At 47.2% G+C, this 15,954-nt stretch overlaps 1 protein-coding gene across 1 annotated transcript in view; it reads left to right on the top strand.

Annotated features, from left to right (window-relative positions):
• The first annotated feature begins 7,849 nt into the window (after positions 1 to 7,849).
• Positions 7,850 to 15,954, top strand: part of LOC129714099 (TNF receptor-associated factor 3-like) — a 33,070-nt gene continuing 24,965 nt past the window's right edge. The window contains exon 1 of the mRNA XM_055663567.1: positions 7,850 to 9,122. The gene's annotated coding sequence lies outside the window, so the exon portion shown is untranslated. The remainder of the gene's footprint in view (positions 9,123 to 15,954) is intronic.

Here is a 15,954-nt window from a genome sequence, read left to right on the forward strand (position 1 = left end):
CACACACATAGACACACACACACATATAGACACACATACACACACATACACACACACACATTCACACACACATACACACACATACACACACACACATACACACATATACACACACACACACACATAGACACACACACACACACACACACACACACACACATAGACATACACATGACTATGGGTGCTGTCTTTGCAGAGTTTGCACGTTCTCTCCCTGTGACCTGCGTGGGTTTTCTCCAGGAGCTCCGGTTTCCTCCCACACTCCAAAGACGTGCAGGTTTGTAGATTAATTGGCTCGGTAAAAATTGTAAATTGTCCCTAGTGTGTAGGATAGTGCTAGTATACTGGGGGTCGCTGGTCGGCACGGACTCGGTGGGCCGAAGGGCCTGCTTCTGCGCTGTGTGTGTTTATGTTGTATCACTGATAGCATCGATGACCATGAGAGAGGTTCCTTCTCTCTTCCTCCTCCAACGTGGAGTTTTTGCTGTGTCTTGGGACTTTTAGAAAATTCAGAACCACTTCTTGAGGCATTGTGTTATTTCCCTGAGCCCATTAATGTCAGCTCGCTGTTGACTGAGTTGGAGATTTATGGTTTAGAAGGAACTGCACATGCTGGAGAAATCGACGGTGGACAAAAATGCTGGAGAAACTCAGCGGGTGAGGCAGCATCTATGGAGCGAAGGAAATAGAAACATAGAAACATAGAAACATAGACATTAGGTGCAGGAGTAGGCCATTCGGCCCTTCGAGCCTGCACCGCCATTCAATATGATCATGGCTGATCATCCAACTCAGTATCCCGTACCTACCTTCTCTCCATACCCCCTGATCCCCTTTAGCCACAAGGGCTACATCTAACTCCCTCTTAAATATAGCCAATGAACTGGCCTCAACTACCCTCTGTGGCAGAGAGTTCCAGAGATTCACCACTCTCTGTGTGAAAAAAGTTCTTCTCATCTCGGTTTTAAAGGATTTCCCGCTTTATCCTTAAGCTGTGACCCCTTGTCCTGGACTTCCCTAACATCGGGAACAATCTTCCTGCATCTAGCCTGTCCAACCCCTTAAGAATTTTGTAAGTTTCAATAAGATCCCCTCTCAATCTCCTAAATTCTAGAGAGTATAAACCCAAGTCTATCCAGAGTATATCCAAGTCTATCCAGTCTTTCTTCATAAGACAGTCCTGACATCTCAGGAATCAGTCTGGTATAAGATAGAGTTCTAGGGGCTAGTGGAGTCAAGGGATATAGGGAGAAGGCAGGCACGGGTTATTGATTGGGGACGATCATATTGAATGGCAGCGCTGGCTCGAAGGGCCGAATGGCCTCCTCCTGCACCTATTGTCTATGTTTCTATGTAACTAATGGCTGACCAACCCCCTGGCCTGTCTCGAAAGCTGATATCGAACCAGCCAACTCTTGGTCACCTGGTCTTCTCGATGTTTTAGGGAAATCCTCTTTGTGGTTTGTGAGTTCCTATCATGTTGGGAAATGTTTGTTCCTCTGCAAACTTCACCTAAGTGGGAACAGGGGCATGTAAACAGCAGAAAGTAGACAATAGGGAAATAGTAAAAAAAAAATTCGGTTGGATTTCAGGAACTATTTAGCACCGCCATTCAATTTGGAAAAAAACATGGGGGAGAAATCCAACTCTGTATCCAGCTGTTCTGGCAGCGTTCTGAGGTGTGGTGGGCCCCTTGTGTCTGAGAGTGGGCCGCAAGGGGGGGGGGGGGGATCTTATAGAAACTTACAAAATTCTTAAGGGGTTGGACAGGCTAGATGCAGGAAGATTGTTCCCGATGTTGGGGAAGTCCAGAACAAGGGGTCACACACAGTTTAAGGATAAGGGGGAAATCTTTTAGGACCGAGAAGAGAAAAACATTTTTCGTCACACACAGAGAGTGGTGAATCTGTGGAGTTCTCTGCCACAGAAGGTAGTTGAGGCCAGTTCATTGGCTATATTTAAGAGGGAGTTAGATGTGGCCCTTGTGGCTAAAGGGATCAGGGGGTATGGAGAGAAGGCAGGTACGGGATACTGAGTTGGATGATCATATTGAATGGCGAATGGTGCAGGCTCGAAGGGCCGAATGGCCTACTCCTGCACCTATTGTCTATGTTCCTATGAGGGAGGGAGAGGTGAGACGGTGGCCGGTTGGACAGAGGTGACCAGAGTGTGGAGTGGATGGAGAAACAGAGAACTGCAGATGCTGGTTGATAGACAAAGTGCTGGAGTTACTCAGCGGGTCAGGCAGCATCTGTGGAGGGAGTGGACAGGCAACGTTTGGGGTCGGGACCCTTCCTCAGACTCCACCAAACAATCACCCATCCATGTTCTCCACAGATGCTGCCTGACCCGCTGAGTTATGGTGCAGCAGCATCTATGGAGCTAAGGAAATAGGCAGTTTCGGGCCGAAACTCTGGAAGGGCAACGTTTGGCCGAAACCCTTCCTTTCGGCCCCTACGTTGCCTATTTCTTAGTCCATAGATAATGCTGCACCCGCTGAGTTACTCCAGCCTCTGTGAAACTGTCTCCCATCCATGTTATCGAACAGCCAACTGCTTGGTCACCTGAGTTTTCTCCAGCACTCTGTGTCTTATTTCTTGCAAACTAGTACCTGCAGTTCCTCGTGTCTCTATAATTTATTCCCTGTCCTTCATGAATAAAGGGGAGGTCATTTAAGACTGAGGTGAGAAAAAATGTTTTCACCCAGAGAGTTGTGAATCTGTGGAATTCCCTGCCACAGAGGGCAGTGGAGGCCAAATCACTGGATGGATTTAAGAGAGAGTTAGATAGAGCTCTAGGGGATAGTGGAGTCAAGGGATATGGAGAGAAGGCAGGGATGGATTATTGATTGGGGACGATCAGCCATGATCACAATGAATGGCGGTGCTGGCTCGAAGGGATGTCAGGACTTGTCTTATGAAGAAAGACTGGATAGACTTGGTTTATACTCTCTAGAATTTAGGAGATTGAGAGGATATCTTATAGAAACTTACAAAATTCTTAAGGGGTTGGACAGGCTAGATGCAGGAAGATTGTTCCCGATGTTGGGGAAGTCCAGAACAAGGGTCCACACACAGTTTAAGGATAAGGGGGAAATCCTTTAGGACCGAGATGAGAAGAACTTTTTTCACACAGAGAGTGGTGAATCTGTGGAATTCTCTGCCACAGAGGGCAGTTGAGGCCACACAGTTCATTGGCTATATTTAAGAGGGAGTTAGATGTGGCCCTTGTGGCTAAAGGGATCAGGGGGTATGGAGAGAAGGCAGGGACAGGATACTGAGTTGGATGATCAGCCATGATCATATTGAATGGTGGTGCTGGCTTGAAGGGCTGAATGGCCTCTACTCCTGCACCTATTCTATGTTTCTATGTTTCTATGTTTCTATCCTCATATTTACCCTATTCCTGCCTCTCATGGTATTATATTTTTCCACAGATTCACCCACCTTTGCAAGAAGCATATACCATGTTAAAACCAACTCCTGCACCTATTGTCTATGTTTCTATGTTTCTATGAGTTTCGGGGAAATCTTTCTGATTTCTCCTAAACCACTGGTGTGTGTCTCCTCCTCCTTACTGCCCCCACCCCCCACCCCCTGCCCAATAGACCTGTCACCCACTTTCCACAAGTCATATTTCTCCCAATGAGTAAAAGCCCGGCAAGTCAAATTAAGATGAAACCTGTCCGCTCAGCATTGAGTCACCGTGAATGGGCCTGGCCTCACCCCCTGCTCCACTGGTGAGATTTGCATACATGCAAATAAAGGCCAGCCAGAACCCCCTTTGAAGGATGATAACGAGAGATGTCTTTCATTAGCCCTGAACGTCAGGAACGTGGAAGGCCGTGCGATCCAGAGATCTTCAGCGAGCAACGTGGATTAAAACAAGCTCTCGCCATTAGCTCACGGGACAACTAGTGGTACGTAAGTAAGTACGTTTTGTTCCTTTAAATCAACTCGTGTCGAAAGCAAAATGCTTTACATAAAATGAATAATAATAGTTTCCGTACATCCATAAAAAAATATAAATAAGAAAAATTACACAACATAGAAACATGGAAAATAGGTGCAGGAGTAACCAATATGATCACGGCTGATCATCCAACTCAGTATCCCATCCCTGCCTTCTCTCCATACCCCCTGATCCCCTTGGCCACAAGGGCCACATCTAACTCCCTCTTAAATATAGCCAATGAACTGTGTGGCTTCAACTACCTTCTGTGGCAGAGAATTCCACAGATTCACCACTCTCTGTGTGGGAAAAAAGTTTTCCTCATCTCGGTTTTAAAAGGATTTCCCCCTTATCCTTAAACTGTGACCCCTTGTCCTGGACTTCCCCAACATCGGGAACAATCTTCCTGCATCTAGCCTGTCCAACGCCTTAAGAATTTTGTAAGGTTCTATAAGATCCCCCCTCAATCTTCTAAATTCTAGCGATGTACAAGAGTCTAACCAGTCTTTCTCATATGAAAGTCCTGCCATCCCAGGAATCAGTACTCCAACCTTCTCTGTACTCCCTCTAGACCCTGTCTTTCAACTGCATTAGGAGACCAAAAAACTGTACGCAATATACTCCAGGTGTGGTCTCACCAAGACCCTGTACAACTGCAGTAGAACCTCCCTGCTCCTATACTCAAATCCTTTTGCTATGAATGCTAACATACCATTCGCATACCATACCAACATATCTGGTGTCCACCAGAATCAGTTTTACCATCTGATTGTAAATAACCTTAAAGAATTGTTAGACATGAAATGCTCAACCTGGGAGTCGGGGGGAAAAGTAAATGGGAGGTAGAGATGGTCACAGATATATAGAACAAAGATCAAAGAAAGATTGGAGCCCACAATGGTCCATTGTTGGCTGTGGGCTGGCCTATGTATCTCAACATCACCATCTATATCTGTCATTTCCCTATTCCCGTAACTCGCGGTCTGCAGAAGGGTCTCACGATATGACTGTACAGTCAGCACCTGTGGAGAGGCACACAGAGAGATACAGCGTGGAAACAGGCCCTTCGGCCCAACTTGCCCACACCGGCCAACATGCCCCATCTACACTAGTGCCACCATCCTGCGTTTGGCCCATATCCCTCCAAACCTGTCCTATCCATGCACCTGTCTAACTGCTTCTTAAACATTGGGATAATCCCAGCCTCAACTACCTCCTCCGGCAACTCGTTCCATACACCCACCACCCTCTGTGTGGAAAAGTTAACCCTCAGATTCCTATTAAATCTTTTCCCCTTCACCTTGAACCTGTGGCCTCTGGTGTGGAAGAAATGAGCTGGAGTGACTCAGTGGGACAGGCGGCATCTCTGGAATCATCTAGAAGGAATGGGTGACGTTTCGGGTCGAGAACCTTCTTCAGACTGAGAGTCGGGAGAGAGGGAAACGAGAGATATAGATGGCGATGCAGAGATATGTTGAACAAATGAAATGAAGAATTTGCTAAAAAGTAATGAGGAGAGTGGAAGGGGGCCATTGTTAGCTGTGAGCTAGGTGAAAACCAGTTGCAGTCAACGAGACAACTATGAAGCTAGGACAACTTGGGTTGGAGTGAGAGGGGGTGCATGGTCCTCGATTCATCTCCAAGAGTCCATGATTGAGGGGGGATCTTATAGAAACTTACAACATTCTTAAGGGGTTGGACAGGCTAGATGCAGGAAGATTGTTCCTGATGTTGGGGAAGTCCAGAACAAGGGCCCACACACACACAGTTTAAGGATAAGGGGGAAATCTTTTAGGACTGAGATGAGATGAGAAAAACATTTTTTTTTTCCCCCCACACAGAGAGTGGTGAATCTGTGGAATTCTCTGCCACAGAAGGTAGTTGAGGCCACACAGTTCATTGGCTATATTTAAGAGGGAGTTAGATGTGGCCCTTGTGGCTAAAGGGATCAGGGGGTATGGAGAGAAGGCAGGGACGGGATACTGAGTTGGATGATCAGCCATGATCATATTGAATGGCGAACGGTGCAGGCTCGAAGGGCCGAATGGCCTCTACTCCTGCACCTACTGTCTATGTTTCTATGTGTCAGGTCCGATATCGTGCATCAGACTCATAGACAGTAACGTTTATGAAGGAACTTACTCAGTTGGATGATCAGCCATGAACGGTGCAGGCTCGAAGGGCCGAATGGCCTCTACTCCTGCACCTAATTTCTACGTTTCTATGTTTCTAAGATGCTGGTTTAAACAGAACATAGACACAAAAAGCTGAGGAAGGGTCTCAACCCGAAACATCACCCATTCCTTCCCTCCAGGGATGCTGCCTGTCCCGCTGAGTTACTCCAGCATTTTGTGTCTGTCTTCTCCATAGACAACTTCTAGCCCAAGGTCAAAGATGGCAGAATAGTTTGCGATTTGATCTTGTGATCCCAGCTCTCTCCCCTCGATGGGAGTGGGGTGGGGGGGGACAATTAGACCTCAGACTTAGCATAAGCAGTAAATCAAAACCAAGGCTCCGGGAATAACAGCAAATGCAAAATATAAAAATGAAAGTGAGTTGGCCAATTCTTTCACTTTTGCTGGGTGATATCAGACAGATGGAGTCACTTCTGCCTGGGGTGTACAGACTGTCTGATGAACCACTGCCTTCCCTACACCCCCACTTTCTATCTTTAACTCTAAAGGCTAATTCTTTGCCCAAACCATCAAAGCTGACTATTTAGTTTAGTGATACAGCGTGGAAACAGGCCCTTCGGCCCACCAGGTCCGTGCTGGCTAGCGATCAACACATAGTAACACCGTCCTGCACACCCCAAGGACAATTTTTACATTTTTATACCAAGCCAGAATTAATCTACAAGCCTCTACGTCTTTAACCACTGTACGAGTTCATTCCAAGAGTTCTCCCGAGTTTGCCCCGATTTGAACTCGGAGATTTACGGTAATGGCCACTCGTCGGTACTCGAGGCTCTCGTGGACATTTTCCAACATGTTGAAAAATCTTCACCAGTCTTCCCGAGCTTACCTGCCGTTAGCGAGTCTTCCCGAGTACCTGCCGTTAGCGTTACGAGCCGCTAAGGGACGTCCCCGAGCTCCAACGTACCCGCTACGTTCATTCTCCGTGCTTACCACGAGTTTGGGTTTTTTTAAACTCGGGAGAGCTCTTGGAATGAACTCACACAGTGGGACAGGGCGTTTAGGAGTGTAGGTGGAAACCGAAGATCTCGGAGAAAACCCACGCAGGTCACGGGGAGAACGTGCAAACTCCATAAAGACAGCACCCGTAGTCGGGATCGAACCCGGGTCTCGGTAGTGGTGGTGGAGGTAGATATGATAGTTGTGGAGGTAGATGATAGTGACCTATAAGATGCCTATAGATAGCCACGTGAATATTGATGTGGAGCGGGAGGTCAGAGACAGTTCCATAACACTCGCTAGAATTTAGAAGATTGAGGGGGGATCTTATAGAAACTTACAAAATTCTTAAGGGGCTGGACAGGCTAGATGCAGGAAGATTGTTCCCGATGTTGGGGAAGTCCAGAACAAGGGGTCCAGAAAGGATAAGGGGGAAATATTTTTAGGACACACATGAGAAAAACAGTTTTTTTTCACACAAGGAGGTGGTGAACCTATTCTCTGCCGACCGAGTATGAGGCCACACAGTTCATTTTTTTTTTACAGGGAGTTAGAGTGGTGAAATCTGTCAGGGGGTATCTGCCAAGGAAGGGATGGGATACTGAGTTGATGATCATATTGAATGGCGGTGCACTCGACAGTTCTACTCCTGGCTATTGTCTATGTTTCTATGAGGGATCCTCAGATTCGTGGAACCTTCCTGCATCTAGCCTGTCCAACCCCTTAAGAATTTTGGGGTAGGGATCAGGGGGTATGGAGAGAGAAGGCAGTGATGGGATACTGAGTTGGATGATCAGCCATGATCGTGTTGAATGGTGAATGGATGCGGCCTTCCAAAATGAAAAGGTTCCCCAGCCCTGAGTTAGAGAGAACCAGTGTCCAACACTAGAGGGCACAGCTATATGGTGAGAGGGGGAAGTTTAATGTAGATGTGTGGGGCAGGTTTTGTACACAGAGGGTGGTGGGTGCCTGGAACATGCTGCCAGGGGTGGGGGTGGAGGCAGATGCGATGGAGGTGTTTAAGAGGCTTTTAGACAGGCACACGGATATGGGAGGATATGGTTCATGTACAGGCTGATGAGATCATGTACACAGATTGTGGGCCAAATGGCCTGTTCCTGTGCTGTAGTATTTAGTTTAGTTTAGAGATACAGCGCAGAAACAGGCCCTTCGGCCCACCGAGTCCGCCCTGACCAGCGACCCCCGCACGCTAACACTAAAGGGGCTGTCCCACTGTAGGAGTTCTCCCGAGTTTAAAAAATAATCAAACTGGTGGTAAGCATGTAGAATGTTCGTTGGAGCTCGGGGACGTCTCTTAGCGGCTCGTAACGCTAGCGGCAGGTACTCGGGAAACGCGGTAAGCTCATGAAGATTTTCCAACACGTTGAGAAATGTCCACGAGAGTCCCGAGTACCTACGAGCGGCCATTACCGTAAATCTCCGGAGAACTCGTAAATTACTTCGTACAGTGGGACAGGGGTTAACACTATCCACGAGGGACATCTCTTACATTTACCAGGCCAATTAACCTACAAACCCTGTACGTCTTTGGAGTGTGGGAGGAGTTTGGAGTGTGTGCAGTTTTAGTGTGTGTGCAAGACTTAAAGAATAGAATTCCTGTGTCAGAGTTTCTTGGTAACACAGCCTGTATCCATGTGAGGATCTCTCTTCCCCATCTGTCTACACAAACTAGATGCCCTCTGCAGTGAAAGGGTTACAGTGCAAAGGCAGAATGGGGATTTCCAAAGGAAATCGATTTTTTTTTCTCTGCACGACTTGTTGGAAAGGGCCAATTATGAAAGGGTGCTTTCCACAGTAACGAACAGAAATGCAACCACTCGCTGAAGCTCAGTGGTGAGACTGAGAGGCTGTGAGCAGAGTCTACCTCAGCTATGCTCTTGTACTAAGCCCTGTCAATGGTGTTTGGGGCATTGATGGTGAAACCCAGGATGATACCGGCATTGAGCAAGGTCGCAGGAGGACTTTAGCCTGACTTGCGGGCACTTCCCTGGTAATGGTTCAACAAATATCCTGGAGGTGAGTGTGTCCTTACTGGGGTGAAACTGTTTGTTCATTCCTTTCAGAACAAGGGTTCCAAACCAGAGGTACATTTACAGGGCTACATTTCACCTCCCCAGGGGGGTACATTTGCTGATTGTGGATTTGTAGATATTTTTTTCATTAACTGACTGTGTTTGGTTCTGGTATACCGGTATCTGTTCATCATTAGTTGGCCATAAATACGTGAAATTACATTGTTATGCGCTGTTAAAGTTGCCGGGGGGTAAACGGGCCAAACAAGGTTGGGAACCCCTGCTCTAGAGATACACGAGGCATGTTCTGTCTGAGCTTTGAGCACATGTTCCTCGAGAGGAATAGATCGGGGTATAGAGAACTAGAGGACTTAGGTTTAAGGTGAGGTGGGGAAAGATTTTAATGGAACCTGAAGGGCAGTTATTTCTACACAAAGGCTGGTATGTGTATGGAATGTGCTGCCGGAGGAGATAGTTGAGGCAGCTGTTGATCAAAACATGTAAGGAACAGTTAGACTGGTACATGGATAGGACAGGGATATGGGCCAAATGCAGGCAGTGTAGACGGGACTAGTGTGGATGGGGCATGTTACTGAGTTGACGTGGAAAAGCTTTTCCCACTGAGAGTAAGGAAGATTCAAACAAGGGGACATGACTTGAGAATTAAGGGACTGAAGTTTAGGGGTAACATGAGGGGGAACTTCTTTACTCAGAGAGTGGTGGCTGTGTGGAATGAGCTTCCAGTGAAGGTGGTGGAGGCAGGTTCGTTTTTTATCATTTTTAAATAAATTGGATAGTTATATGGACGGGAAGGGAATGGAGGGTTATGGTCTGAGCGTAGGTGTATGGGACTAGGGGAGATTATGTGTTCGGCACGGACTAGAAGGGTCGAGATGGCCTGTTTCCGTGCTGTAAATTGTTATATGGTTATATGGTTATGTTGGTCGGCGTGGGCAAGTTGGGCTGAAGGGCCTGTTTCCACGCTGTATCACTCTCTCTATGACTCTACAAAGTTACAGAATGTGGAGATCTGATCATTACTGATCTGCCTTTACAGTTTTATCTTCTCTCAAAGGGTTAATGCTGTCGTGAATCTTCACAGCACATTTGATCATGTTGAAGGTGTCCCATAAAAACATACTGTTGACAGAGTTCTGATGTGACTTCTGGTGAAACACATTAGTTGTTGACTCACTGTATCCTAATACTGGCTGCCGTGGTTTTATTTGAATGGACTAGGAAGATAGCCATGCTAGTATTGATGGGCTGAATGGCCTTTTCCTGAATTATTGAGCTTGAGAATCCATTCCTTTGCTAGATAGAAGATCCTGCATTTGTGTAGTGCCTTTTACTGCACCAAAGTAACTACAAAAGATGTTGGGGCAACTCAGCGGGCCTAATGCATGGTCTGAAGAAGGGTCTCGACTCGAAACGTCACCTATTCCTTTTCTCCAGAGATGCTGTCTAGCCCGCTGAGTTACTCCAGCACTTTGTGTCTATCTTCAGTTTAAACCAGCATCTGCAGTTCCTTCCCACACAAGATAAGACAGCTTACCCAGAGAGTTATCTTCTCTGAGCAAGAAAAGTATTCTGGACACTGTTAAGCTTGCGACATAAAGAACTTGTTAATACATAAAGGACACAGAGTGCTGGAGTAACTCAGCGGGTCAGGCAGCATCTGTGGAGAACATGCTGATAGGTGAGCATCTGTTTCACAGAGTGCTGGGAGTAACTCAGCGGGTCAGGCAGCATCTGTGGAGAACATGGATAGGGAACGTTTCACAGAGTGTTGGAGTAACTCAGCGGGTGCAGCAGCATCTATGGGGCTAAGGAAATAGGTAACGTTTCGGGCCGAAACCCTTCCGGGTTTCGGCCCGAAACGTTGCCTATTTCCAGAAGGGTTTTCGGCCCGAAACGTTGCCTATTTCCTTAGCTCCATAGATGCTGCTGCACCATAACTCAGTGGGTCAGGCAGCATCTGTGGAGAACATGGATAGGGACGTTTTGGGTTGAGACACGTCTTCAGTCTCCATCTGAAATGTCACCTATCCATGTTCTCCACAGATGTGCTGCCTGATCCACTGAGTTACTCCAGCACTCTGTGAAACGTCACCTATCCATGTTCTCCACAGATGCTGCCTGACCCGCTGAGTTACTCCAGCACTCTGTGAAACGTCACTATCCATGTGAAACAGATCTGCCTGACCCGCTGAGTTACTCCGACACTCTGTGAAACGTCACCTATCCATGTTCTCCACAGATGCTGCCTGACCCGCTGAGTTACTCCAGCACTCTGTGAAACGTCACCTATCCATGTTCTCCACAGGTGCTGCCTGACCCACTGAGTTACTCCAGCACTCTGTGTCCACATGTGTTTGTTGGTCTGTACTCGGTGGCTTACTGACATTGGACCCAATAAATGGAATCTAATATGGGCCATTTGGCCCCTCTTGCATGCTCTCCCATTTGATGAGATCCTATTGCGTATTTCTCCTCCTTGTCTATTGAGTCCCTTGATATCTGTGGAAGGATCAGACAGGGACATGGATAGTTACACAAAAAAGCTGGAGAAACTCAGCGGGTGCAGCAGCATCTATGGAGCGAAGGAAATAGGCAACGTTTCGGGCCGAAACCCAAATCCTGTGTAACCTTCGATTCTTCAGCATCTGCAGTTCCCTCTTAAACACAGGGACATGGATAGGACAGGTTTGGAGGGATATGGACCAAATGCAGCAGGTGGAACTGGTGTAGATGGGGCATGTTGGCCGGTGTGGGCAAGTTGGGCCTGTTTCCACACTGTATCACTCTATGAATCTAGGACTCTATCTAAGTCTATCAAACACTAGTGTCATAGTTACACAGCATGGAAACAGGCCCTTCAGTAAAATCACCCCATTGACGTTTGTCAAAGCTGCCCATGTTTGGTTCGTTGACCTCTCATCCTTTCCTATCCCAGGATCTGTCCTTTAAGTAGAGTCACTACACAGAGAACCCAAGGGTTTGTCAATGCCTAGAGAGTGGAATTTCTCTTCATCTGTGTCACGGATGACTGACCCTTTCTTGAGGGTGTGAGTCATGGTCCCAGCCAGGAGATCAAATCTGTGTCTTTCCGTTTGTTTATTTTAGCAAGACCACCTCTAATTCTTTCAACTTCAAGGGCGTACAAGCCCAGTCAACATCATCTATCCTCAGATGACTAACTAACCCTTTTAGAAACCAAATGAACCTGCATTGACCTCTGTCTTGTCTTTAACAAATATGATTTGGTGTAACGAAGAATGTCTTCTTCACTGTCTGAAGAAGAGTCTCGACTTGAAACGTTGCCTATCTATGTTCTCCACAGATGCTGCCTGACCCGTTGATATGGTGCAGCAAGCATCTATAGAAAAGTATTCTGGAAATATGTGTTAACGCTTGTCGACATATCCTTCTGGGCAAACGTTTCGGGCCGAAACTCGGAAGGGTTTCGGCCCGAAACGTGGAGAACATTCCTAGCTCCACAGATGGGTCGAAACCGCTGAGTTAGACTCCAGTCCCTCTGTGAAACGTCACCTATCCATGTTCTCCACAGATGCTGCCTGACCCACTGAGTTATGGTGCAGCAGCATCTATGGAGCTAAGGAAATAGGCAACGTTTCGGGCCGAAGGACTTCTGGAAATAGGCAAAAGTCGGGCCGAAACCCGGAAGGGGCCCTTCGGCCCGAAACGTTGCCCTATTCCAATCAAGATCCCCCATCTAGGCTAGTCTCATTTGCTGCACCCGCCCATACCCCACCCAATATAGTGAGACAAGGAAATGCAGATGCTGTTTATCCAAAGATGGACTGCCTGTTCCGGAGTAATTCAGCGGGTCACTCTCTGAAACGAAAACCTGGGTCCATGTTCTTTTTTGATGCTGCCTTTCCCGAAGAAGGGTCCCAGCACTCTGAAACATCATGCATCCATGTTCTCCACAGATGCTGTCTGACCCGCTGAGTTACTCCAGCACTCTGTGAAACGTCACCTATCCATGTTCTCCACAGATGCTGCCTGACCCGCTGAGTTATGGTGCAGCAGCATCTATGGAGCTAAGGAAATAGGCAACGTTTCGGGCCGAAATCCTTCTGGAAATAGGCAACGTTTCGGGCCGAAACCCAGAAGGGTTTCGGCCCAAAACGTTGCCTATTTCCTTAGCTCCATAGATGCTGCTGCACCCGCTGAGTTACTCCAGCACTCTGTCTATCTCTCACAGAGGGTTGGTTGAGGGAATGTGTGTGTTGTCCTTTCTCCAAATAGTGTTTATTTTTCCACCTCAGAAGAGATTTATGGGGTGAACGATGGCAGATGTCCATTGGAGCGGAGGGTGAGAGAGTGTGTTACACATTATATTACACATGCCTTGGGCAGAGGCGTGAGAATAACACCTCACTAATACAGTTGGCTTAATTTGTCACAACTCTGGACCAATCTCAATTTAACAATTGCATTCCGCACCAAGTCAAGTCAAGTCAAGTCACATTTATTAAAAACCAACTCTCGTTGGCCAAAGTGCTTTACATTGGTATAAGAATAGCATAACAAACAACAGTGGTTCAAACTAGGGACAGTCCTGTAACAGCGCTGGGTGGCACAGCGGTAGAGTTGCTGCCTCACAGCGCCAGAGACCCCAGTTCGATCCTGACCTCGGGTGCATGCATACACCCACCACCCTTTGCATGAAAATGTTCCCCCTCAAGTTCCTGTTAAATATTTCCCTTCTCATCTTAAATCCACGCCCTCTCATGTCCCAGCAATCTATGCCTTGCCAACATTCATAGCAAAAGGATTTGACTATAGGAGCAGGGAGGTTCTACTGCAGTTGTACAGGGTCTTGGTGAGACCACACCTGGAGTATTGCGTACAGTTTTGGCCTCCTAATCTGAGGAAGGACATTCTTGCCATAGAGGGAGTGCAGAGACGGTTCACCAGACTGATTCCTGGGATGTCAGGACTTTCATATGAAGAAAGGGCATTCACAACGTTACTAATGTATCCAACATAGTCTCACATGCCTCTCTCCCTTCTCTCCCACCAGAGATCGATAGATTCTTGATTAGTCAATGGGAGAAGGCAGGAGAATGGGGTTGGGAGGGAGAGATAGATCAGCTATGATTGAATGACGGAGTGGGCCAAATGGCCAAATTCTCCTCCTATTCCTCAAGACCTTTTGATCAACCACCAGTCCCACCCCGGCCACTCCCTCTTCCCCCCTCTCCCATCGGGCAAGAGGTACAGAAATGTGAAAACTGGGATGTCAGGACTGTCTTATGAAGAAAGACTGGATAGACTTGGTTTATACTCTCTAGAATTTAGGAGATTGAGAGGGGGATCTTATAGAAACTTACAAAATTCTTAAGGGGTTGGACAGGCTAGATGCAAGAAGATTGTTCCCGATGTTGGGGAAGTCCAGGACAAGGGGTCACAGCTTAAGGATAAGGGGGAAATCCTTTAAAACTGAGATGAGAAGAACTTTTTTCACACAGAGAGTGGTGAATCTCTGGAACTCTCTGCCACAGAAGGTAGTTGAGGCCACACAGTTCATTGGCTATATTTAAGAGGGAGTTAGATGTGGCCCTTGTGGCTAAAGGGGATCAGAGGGTATGGAGAGAAGGCAGGTACGGGATACTGAGTTGGATGATCAGCCATGATCATATTGAATGGTGGTGCAGGCTCGAAGGGCCGAATGGCCTCTACTCCTGCACCTAATTTCTATGTTTCTATGGGTTTGTGGACTAATGAGGTCTTTCCAAGGCCCTGATGCGTGATCCTTTCTGCCACCATTTTCATGGTTTTATGAAACAGACCATACGTAAGAATGTCATCATGACATCTAAAGGTGGAGCATGTGACTGCACCCGATAGTCGCTGGCTGGGTTTCCCCCACATGCTCCGGCTTCCTCCTGCCTCAAACACGTGCTATGTGCTGGGTTAATTGACCACACTAAATTGCCCCTGGTGCATGCATACACCCACCACCCTTTGCATGAAAATGTTCCCCCTCAAGTTCCTGTTAAATATTTCCCTTCTCATCTTAAATCCATGCCCTCTCATGTCCCAGCAATCTATGCCTTGCCAACATTCATAGCAAAAGGATTTGAGTCTAGGAGCAGGGAGGTTCTACTGCAGTTGTACAGGGTCTTGGTGAGACCACACCTGGAGTATTGCACGGAGGTTGTACTGCAGTTGTACAGGGTCTTGATGAGACCACACCTGGAGTATTGTGTACAGTTTTGGCCTGTTGGCCTTTATAACAAGAGGATTTGAGTCTAGGAGCAAAGAGGTTCTACTGCAGTTGTACAGGGTCTTGGTGAGACCACACCTGGGGTATTGCGTACAGTTTTGGTCTCCTAATCTGAGGAAAGACATTCTTGCCATAGAGGATTTGAGTCTAGGAGCAGGGAGGTTCTACTGCAGTTGTACAGGGTCTTGTTGAGACCACACCTGGAGTATTGCGTACAGTTTTGGTCTCCTAATCTGAGGAAAGACATTCTTGCCATAGAGGATTTGAGTATAGGAGCAGGGAGGTTCTACTGCAGTTGTGCAGGGTCTTGGTGAGACCACACCGGGAGTATTGCGTACAGTTTTGGTCTCCTAATCTGAGAAAAGACATTCTTGCCATAGAGGATTTGAGTATAGGAGCAGGGAGGTTCTACTGCAGTTGTACAGGGTCTTGGTGAGACCACACCGGGAGTATTGCGTACAGTTTTGGTCTCCTAATCTGAGGAAAGACATTCTTGCCATAGAGGATTTGAGTATAGGAGCAGGGAGGTTCTACTGCAGTTGTACAGGATCTTGGTGAGACCAAACCTGGAGTATTG

The sequence above is a fragment of the Leucoraja erinacea genome, chromosome 38 (assembly GCF_028641065.1).
Source record: "Leucoraja erinacea ecotype New England chromosome 38, Leri_hhj_1, whole genome shotgun sequence".
NCBI classification, from domain to species: Eukaryota; Metazoa; Chordata; class Chondrichthyes; order Rajiformes; family Rajidae; genus Leucoraja; species Leucoraja erinaceus.